Raw genomic sequence first — 10,157 nt, 5'->3', positions numbered from 1 at the left:
CTGCTATACACAAGGATGTGCTTTGCTTGCTTAAATGCCTGATCTGGCCAACGTTCACCATCAGACCAGTAATTCATATACCTTTATAAATAATCTAAACTTAGGTTATAGGTTGTAGTTTATGCTCAGTGATCACTGAGCATAAACCTACCTAATACCGTGTTGGTCCACCATTCGCACAGATAACAACCGCTATTCGTCTAGGCATCGACTCCATTAGATGTCTGCAAGATGTTCCACTAGAAGAAGTCCTTAGGGATCTCCAGCCATGCTGCCTGCAAGGCTTTCCACAGTGTCAGAACAGTTTGCATGTCCATATGCCTCACCTCCCGTTTTAAATCAATCCACAGGTGTTCAATTGGACTGAGGTCAGTCGAATTTGAAGGCCAATCAAAGCGAGTGATATCGTCACTGTGTTTCTCGAAGAACTTATTAACATTAAATTTAAATATTTCATAATTTTATATAGACTATTTTTATCACCATCACAGCAGGATTATACCCATGGTGGCCGGATGTTTCATAGATAACTTTGATTATGTACGATTATAAATTAAAACAAGATATACGTAGAAAATAGTTTAGAGGAGTTCACTACAACAGTGTATCATCATGTCAGCACGTTACCAACAGTGCTGAGTCACATACAAGATATCTGAAAGAAGGAGTTGCCTCAAAGGTGTTTGTTACACTCACAACTAGATGTCTACGTTTCCTGACCCTTACCAATTTCTGTAGATATATTTCCATTTATGGAGCGCTTACTTATGTTTTGCAACGTCAGCATTTTCAACTGTTTTGCTTTATCTGTAATTCTAATCTTGAATGGGGGTGGCTCTTGGCAATCGTCCATTTCAAGGTCCTGTAATCGGTACTGAATATTGGCTTCTGTAGTGAGGGAGATGCTGAAGCTCAGATTTCTGTGATATACAGGATTGCTGGACGTATCTGCTTGTATCTGTTTGTTGTTTCCCTATCGTGAGTGTAGAGTAGGTGTTGCATCGCTCTTCATCGAGGGAGCTGAACCGTTTGAGGAAGTGCTCGATGCGGCCTGCGAATCTGAGCTTGAGATCAAAGTATACTCCGAGATAAACCAGCTCTGAGCACATCTGAGATCATTACATTAGACGCGCTTCAGCCTTACCAGTTGAAGCGCATGTAATGTAGGCGTTGCAGTGCCCATCTGTATTACTGAAGGGATTGTATATTTCCATCAAGAGGCGAATCATAAACGTTTTTCCGCAACCAGACGGGCGGGTCAATAATATTTGAGTTAGTTCGCGATTGGGAGATAACAGACTCCAAATTACATGTATCAAAATTCGATACTCGATGTAATGGTAGCTGCCAACGGCCGCTTGATAGGTTAGGGGTAAAAAAAAGCCTGCTTTTACTTTCGTTTTCTTTGAAGTAGAATCTTTTTCTACTTCAAAGAAGTTGCAGAAGTCCTCGTTGGTCATCAAGTTTTCGCGTTTCTTTGCAATTGCGCTGGTCGGTTGAGCGTGGCGAACTTTAGATCCTCATTCATCACTCTGTTTGGATGATTGTAGAAGTTTCGAAAGGGGTCTTCTTTTCGCAGTCGCGTTACAAGGCTATGCAGGTCATTACTGCATGCTTCGTTAGGGTCACCGTCGTTATTGTCTTGACGTATTACATATATTACACCGTTGTCACCGTCTTACATATTTAAATCGTTTTGGGAATGTCCAAGTCTGATTCGTACAATTTACGATCTAGTGTGAGCTTTTCGTTGTCGTCGTAGATCTTGATATATTTCATCTCTGTTTCCTCATTGCGAAATGGAATGTGCAGCGTTACCATCTCGCGCTTGTACTCGTTGAAATCCTGAGCCAAGTCGTAGTTTCGATAGCGTATTATGCGTGGATACTGTAGATTCTTGAAGATGTCGTTAGCGTTGCATTTGTAATTTGCGACAAAGCATGACAGAGTAACGTGATAGTATGATTGTAACAATACAAATCATGCTTTTTTCAATAAATTACTACGATCAAGTAGGTAATTAGGCTATTGGCCTAAGCTCTTCTAAATATTGATTCCGTAGAGTAACAACAGCTTCAAAAAAGAAACAAGTCCTACAAAAGATTGGCAGTCAAGACAGAATCGTCCTTTCCCGTGTCAGGGCCCACTTTAATCGAAAAAGCTGCTGCAATCTAAGAACATCTTGACTGCACTCTGAGGAAAGGAAAGCCATACTATGCTGCCCCACAAGGTGGATTCAATCAAATGCTTGATCCTCAAAAATGGCTCAAATACTTCGCCATGTTCTCAAGTACAACCACAGTGGCATCTACAGCTGTCCTGCCTGACTATGAAAACCCTTCAGATGTCCTGGGGGGGGGGAAACTATCCAGTTAACGAAACAGGAGCTCATACGTGCCATCAATTCCCTTCCTACAACAGCCGCTGCTGGGAGAGAATAGAATTCCGCAATTTATGGTCAAATGGCGGATCCCATTTATTATAGACCATCTTCTCTAGATCTACAACAGATGCTTCACTGAGCATTACTTTCCACCCGAATGGAATACGTAAAAAATGTACCCTATCCTTAAAAATCAATTTGCCACAAACGTCAGCCAGTTTAGACTCATTTCAGTTGCCTTCAATCAGTTAAAAACTCTCGAAAAGGCTTTGCTACCCAAACTTACTCACCAAATCCTCCAGAAGAAACCACCTGAAATCCACTACGCCATCCCAGGAAAATCATCAATCACTAACTTGGCAGCCACCACAGAACGCATCCTCTCAGCATTCGAACAAAGATTTGGGCTGGTAACCATATATCTCGACGTAAGTGAAGCCTTTGATGCCGTTTCGATCCCCTTGCTCCTTCTACTTAAGGAGAAATTTAATATACGAGGTGATATGCTGTGCTTTTTCGAATTTCTGCTCTGTCACAGAATTCTCCATCGGGAACAACACACCCTATCCTGTGACATCACTGCCGGACTACCGCAGGGGATATCCCATCTGGTGTCCTGTTCACGACCATCGTCGTGCCCATTATTTCCTCCATGAACGGGCTCTTATGCTATGATGATGACCTCAAACCGCTGACGCAAGTTAACCCTGGCTTAGCAACAGGATCAATTCCCAACTTCAATCTAAAAATCAACCCACAGAATTCTGCTCGGGTTATATTCTCCCTTAAATCCGTGCCAACAACTGCTCAACGTGTCACTCGGAGGGATACCAATACCGAACGTACTCTCGCACACAGACCTTGATGTTCTGTTTGATCGAAAGGTGTCCTTTGTCAACCAGATCAACAAAATCAGTACCAAAATTTCGCGTCTAAGGTGGATCTCAAAGCAGCAGCTGCAATAAGTTTGACATCCCTTCACTGCTAAAAAGTTCATCACCTGCACGATCTACCCCGCCATTCTCTATGGTGCAGAAATATGGGCCTCAGTCGCACCTCTAAACCTTAAGCGGGTGTACACCGCTGAATACTGGTTATTGAAATGGGCCAATAATAAGCTTCATCTGCCTCCCGCTACCACAACCACCATGATGGCAGAAGCACTCGAAATCCAGAGGGTAAAGTTCCTGATCGTGGAAAGGAGGCTGTTCTACGCAGGCAAACTCATCACAGGCCAGATATCACCTCCCAATATTTGGAACGTTTGCTCTTGGAGGATCGCACATAGTGTGCATAATGTTAGGGTCGGGCACCACCTGTGGTGTCCCACATCTGCGCCATATGTACGCTGTGAAGAGATAACGGTACTCCTGTAAATGCCAGAACGGTGTTGCATGATGTAGTTTTGTGTTGGGTTCTGTTGTGTGTCCTGGCATTTGGCCGCGGGGCCCCCAGTGGAACCCCACTAAAAGTAAAAAAAAAAAAATAATAATAATAATAGAACACTTGTGGCTCACCACAAGAGGCTTACACTCACTGAGAGGTTTCTCCCCAAGCAGATGCTCGCCGCCCTGAACTGTGTGGACGCCGACTCTGACAGACTAATAAGTAAGAAGGACAGATACAACTTTATCAAAGCCCTTGAACCCTGACCTACTAAAAGAGGATCACGATGCTCCCGTCCCCGTGTACAAATCTGCCCTGCTGAATCATTGCCAAGTCGTATTCTGTTTTTCTGCATTTGTATTCAGTTCTGTATTTGCATTTATTTTTGCATTTGTACGCTGTATTTTGTAACCTGTTTTGTATTTGTATGCCGTACTTGATTCTGCTTTTCTCAAACTGCTACATGGAAACCTTTGACGCTCATCGCCGTGATGGGATATTGTGCTGTAACTCTGTATTTCGCGATAAACATTTATTTAAGCAACGGGCCTGTGTATCCTATCACCAACGTTGATTCGGTAGAGTAAGTAGCGGGCGTGAGCATAAATTACATCGTTCATGATTTCGGTTCTAGCTCTTCGAGGTGTCGTCAAAGGTATTTACACAAAAAACATCTTTCGTGCGTACAAGGTACACACGCGATGTTTTTATCCTCTGCATATACTAACTAATCATTTCGAGGGCATACGAAGGGGATAAGAATCGCAGTCAATAGAAAGCCAGACAGGACCCCATTACCACCTCCTTGGATAGTGGAACTATGTACGATTGGTCCATGCACTCTTGTTACTTATATTTATAAGAGTAAGCTCCGAATTAAATAAACCGTATGCGTTAACAATATCGATCAAGGCAATTTAAGCATTTATACATATTGTTTATTATATTTAATTATGCAAATTGTGTTTAACTTAAATAAAATATTAACTGAGATGTTGGTAACATGATAATCCAGATCGTGTCCCTGAAAAGCAAATTAAAGTACTGTAGACTTTTTTATACTTAAATTCATATAATACTCTTTCTGTCATCTTCGATAAACACTAAAGAATTGATTTCAGAACAATCACCGAAATATCTGGAATTTGGAGCTGTATCTATAACGCGATTACTTCCTGGATCATATATAGTCACTGAACGTACTCAAAGCTTGACTTATTTATAATCACACAGTTAAAAAAAAGGTCAATGGGAACGGAATGTTTATTATATTATTCGCGGAAGGCTTGGAAACATTAATCATCGAGATGCAAACAACTTGATAGCTATTACTCATTCGAAATGTAAATACACGAGTGCACAGTTCAGTTGATGTCATATTAGACGAATCATATTTCCAAGAAAGTCGCCGTTCGTTCCAGCTATCAACTTTGTAGAGTCTACCCATTAAAAGTCCCTGACCTGTCTCAATCAGTGAGGAAACGATCAACCTGTCAAGTGTCTGTTTGCAAAAAGCGCCTTAAAATGCGATATCATGTCTCTGAAAACTTAAAACTTCGGAAACTTATTTTATCTCACCAAATATCCGATTTCTGTATTTGCTATTGAACGTTTAATCAGAAGAGGAGATGGGGAGGCGCTATGAATTTACTGCACGTTGTTGGTTAGAGTGTGCGCTATGTTGGATATATGCAATCTCAGCTTTCCGAAGTTGGAGTGGAGCGATATAATATTAATCGGTTAATCACACTATTCGGGATACGCGTCAACAAGTAAACAAATCTTGAACCTTTGGGTTTTATGACCGGCTCTTCACCCGAGTGTGCAGTACAATGTCCTTCTGGAGCAGCCAGCCAACAAATTAAAGTCGTAGTTATATAGGGAGACTGGATGAAATGTTTATCTGCTTCGCGTTATATATTAGTTCCCATATATCAGATTAATTAATACACTGGTGTGCAAAACTTAAGGACCAATACTATTTCTAAAGGTTACAACCACAAAATCTTTACTTGAGGTACTCTTTACTGATGAGAGTAGATTCAGTCTCAGCAGCGATTCTGGACGTCAGCTAATCTGGCGAGAGGTTGGAACACGGTATCTCTCCGCAAACATCACTAAAAGGGATCGATATGGCGGTCGAGGTGTTCTCGTCTGGGAAGGCGTTATCTTGGAAGGACATACACAACTCCAGATACTGAAAGGCGGTACTGTAACCGGTGCACGCTACTGTATTGAGGTAATCCTTCCCCTTGTGCATCTGTTCCGAGGTGCCATTGGCCCTGAGTTCGTGTTTATGGATGATAACGCCACGCCCCATTGCACTGCAGCTGTTAATATGTTTTTGGAAAGTGAGTACATTATTCGTATGGATTGGCCTGCCCGTTCTACCGATCTAAATCCCACCGAACACATATGAGACGCTCTGGGAAGACGTCTAGCGGCACGTACACACCCACCAGAAAATGTTTACCAGCTGAATATGGCGCTGACAGAGGAATGGACGATGTTATCGCAAGAACTTATCAACAACATTGTTCTAAGTATGGACAGGCGGTGCAAAGCTTGCATCGACATTACGGGTGGCCATATCTCCTACTGAGGACCACCTCTTCCCTTTGTTCCATCTTTGGCAGTAATGCATCTGTATCATGACAGCCAGTTCTATGCTACTATTTTTTAATAAAGTCCCTCTGTACCGTTTTGTTTCCGTTGTTGTGTCGGTGTTGTTTCCTTCATCATTTCTGTACCTCACGAGGTTCCTTTGGTATGCTTTTCCCATATCCAGGCCACTCCTATGAGAAGCTACAGGTGAAAACCTGACTGGTCCTTAGCACACCAGTGTATATATCAAACAACAAGCAGAACAATCCCCTCGTGGGTAGCACAGTTGGTAGAATCGCTGTTCTCCCCACACCGGACGGAAAAGACCTGAGTTCGCGTCCCGGAATTTTTATGGGTCTTTTTCACAACATGGCTCAGTTAGTCGGTCTCAGGCGAGGGTAGGATGATTTTTTCTCCTGAAAACTTGGGTTTTTCGTCCAGAAAACAGAAAATCACACGCTGGTTACAGACAATATGGTTTTAGGAGTACCATCGAGTAAGGCTCACACGCTGTTTACAGACAATATGGCCTTACTCGATGGTACTCCTAAAACCTTACCACAAGAACAACAAGCAGAATAAACTCTGTCCGATAGATGATAAACCCGGAATACAACAGGTAAAATTACATCACATTTCCTCCTGAGACTGAATATTACAGTACCAAAACGTGGTTAGAAGCTTGTCCAGTTCCAGTTGGGATTACCCAGGCTATGTCTACTGGAAATACCAAAATGTAGAATCCGAACTTCGTGCTGTTATGAAGTGTCTGTGCTGTGAGACTCTTCTTCAGCATATTGCAATCTTATACATTGGAAATTTTACCCATCAAAGAGTGTCATCTGATGATGGCTGCCTTTTGGGTTATTCATGAACTTCTGTCAATTCAAAATTAGCAGGAAGAGTGGAAGAAAAGGGAGAAAATCGATCGGTGAATGGCTGTCAGACATATTGTTGATTCTGCTGACATATATGGGGCACGCATATATCGATCAATATAATTGATATGTGCAAAATGTTTTCAATAGAAATAATGGGTAAAATTCAGAATCTCTAATTTTGCGCGCAACATTGCCCAGGGTGGTTCGCAAGAGATTGAAACTTGATGCTAACAAAGTGCGAATCATCCAGGAAATTAAGATTCATGAAAAAACACAACGAGAGGACTTCACTGTTCACATTCTTAATCGTATAGACGAAGGTGAGCACTTTCTGAAAATGTCGTTTTCAGTGTTGAAGCGAAGTTCCACCTTTCTGATAAAGTTAAGAGACACGATTGTCGCATGGGGGGATCTGAAAATCCCCACTCATTCGTGAACACTAGCGTGATAGTCCCAGGATAAGCTTGGTTGTTCACTGTCCTTCAGTCAGGTGATCGGGCCGTTTGTCTTCCACAAATACACTGTGAATTCCGCAAATTAGCTAGATATGCATCTCAGATGGAAGATGTGCGTGTGGTCACTGTGTTCTCTCAGCAAAATGAGGCATCACTACACTGAAACTTGCATGTGAGCGATTTCCTCAATAAAAATTCACTTAACCAATGCATTTCCATGGCTGAGTTAGTCGGTCTCAGGGGTAGATAGCAAGGTTTTTTCCCCAGAAACTTTGATTTTTCGTCCAGCAAACAGACAAATCGACCATAGAACACACGCAATTAACAGACATAAGACACAGCACGGCAGATTAATTTGATTATTCGGCTGGCTTAAAAAAAATTAATAGTGACCGATGGATTGGCCGATATGGTACCCCCTTCCATCGCCTCCTCGTGTTCGGCTTTCATACCTATGGGTTTCTTTTGTATGGGCTATATAAACGACAATGTACTGTAAATGCAAAAAATAAACAAATAAATAAAAAGAACAATGTCACAGAGTTAAAAGACCGATTTAACAGGTAGTGGGTGACTTCCATTTCTCAAAAACACTTGCAATGGCTATCGCCTTTGCCATTCTACGTACGTACTACCAAATGTGCCCGTGTGGAGATTTACTGAAGTACAGATGTGTGATATAAATTCTTTGAGTTGCTTTATTAAGTACAGCAAACCGTTTTACAATATCTAGTACAATAAAATTTTCATCAAGTTTCATAATCAGCTGCATAATCTATAAACCCTGCATACGTGGTCCTTGAGGATGTCACAGATATTCTCTCAGATATGCCAGACAAGCTGTACTAGCTACCTGGGAGTCTAAAACGCTGATGGAACTGATATTCGGGTACCATTCAAGTCAAGTAGACCCAATTTCGGAGAAGTCCGGATGGTCTGTGACAGCCAAATCCTCTGCTTGCACCTTCACGATGGTGGGACTGATAGTAATCCTGGGTATAACCTCCATGTAAAAGTACATGGTGTGTGACCACCCAGGTATGAACCAACGTAAGTAGAAGTCAAGGTGTGGTGCCCACACCACATGGAGGAATGCTGTCCCTCTGTGTAACCAGACAATACTAGGTGGTAGATGACTCTCATCAACCGGTGCAATACCACCACTTTGCTTATTGGAGGCTTGAAGTGGTGGAACCCATGTTTAGTCTCCAGAGCTAAGTTCCGGTCAACTCTTCCCCATCTCTTCCATCATGCAGTATGATTGATGACTTTTGAGGTTATGATGAACATCGTGGCGAGATCCAATCTTCCTTACATTTCAAGGGTACAGCTCTAAAACGGTGTTCGCAGGCCAGCCGCTAGTTAGTACAACGGACCGAACCTATTGGTGACTCTCTAGGAGGCTTCCGGATCAGCTAGTGTATAATCTTGCTACCTCTACTCTGCTAGATAGTGACTGGAGGGAGTCCGAGTAGTGTTTATGCGGGGGGCATTGTCGAGGCCACGTTATGTCAAGGATCTGGGTATATTCTTACCATGTGTACGCCATATCCAAAACTTTCATTACTTCATACACCATGTTCCCCCCTCCCCACTTTTTCTTAGTATTGAATACACAATGAATTGTCAAACTAATAGAGTAAGCTTATCTGCTAAAAGATCTAAACCTCCCAAACACTTCCTAGTTCATTTCACAAATATACGTGGGCTGAATTCTAATCCCAACGATGTCCATTTCCACTTGCAGTCTTCCAAACCCCATGTACTTTTTCTGACAAAATCTCAGTTATCGGTTGATTCAACTTCCACCTTTCGCCTCAAAGGTGGTACTTGTGCACATGTCCGATATTCCCTGTCAGAGACTTGGTAATTTGGAATCTCCTCTCTTCCATCATCTCTGGCTTAAAATCTCTCTACCTCATTGTGTAAGATTCATCCGTTGTCTCCCAACTCCATTAATCACTTGGAGCTCTTTGACTTCCTCTCTTTGCAACTTGACTTTCTCCAGTTCAACTTTCCTAACAGTGAGGCAATTTTCCTTGGTGATTTTAATGTTCACAACTGCAGCTGGCTTCCGTTTTCCAGTCGCTTTTGCAATTTCTAATGACCTTGCACAGATTGTACATTTACCTACAAGAATACCGGACAATCCTAACCACACAGCAAACACGCTTGATGTTTTATTCACAAACAACCCTTCTAAGTACACGGTCGAAGTGAGTGGTCCTACAAGTTCGCATTGGATAAAAAATACAGGCAGAACTTACTCCATCCACTTCCTTCTCAGGACCGCATCACATGACATTAGAACCTGCCCCCAGAGGCCCTGTCTATCCCTGCCATGGATCCATCACTACAGCGTTCGAACTTTCTGCGCTTGCTTAGATGACCCCAGCACTGTAAAAAGCTTGCTTCCTGGACAATAATCTAACTTGATGACATGCTGTT

Source organism: Mastigoproctus giganteus, chromosome 13 (genome assembly GCF_048544385.1).
Source record: "Mastigoproctus giganteus isolate SK-2022 chromosome 13, ASM4854438v1, whole genome shotgun sequence".
In the NCBI taxonomy this organism is placed as follows: domain Eukaryota; kingdom Metazoa; phylum Arthropoda; class Arachnida; order Uropygi; family Thelyphonidae; genus Mastigoproctus; species Mastigoproctus giganteus.
Note: the sequence above shows the minus strand (reverse complement) of the source record.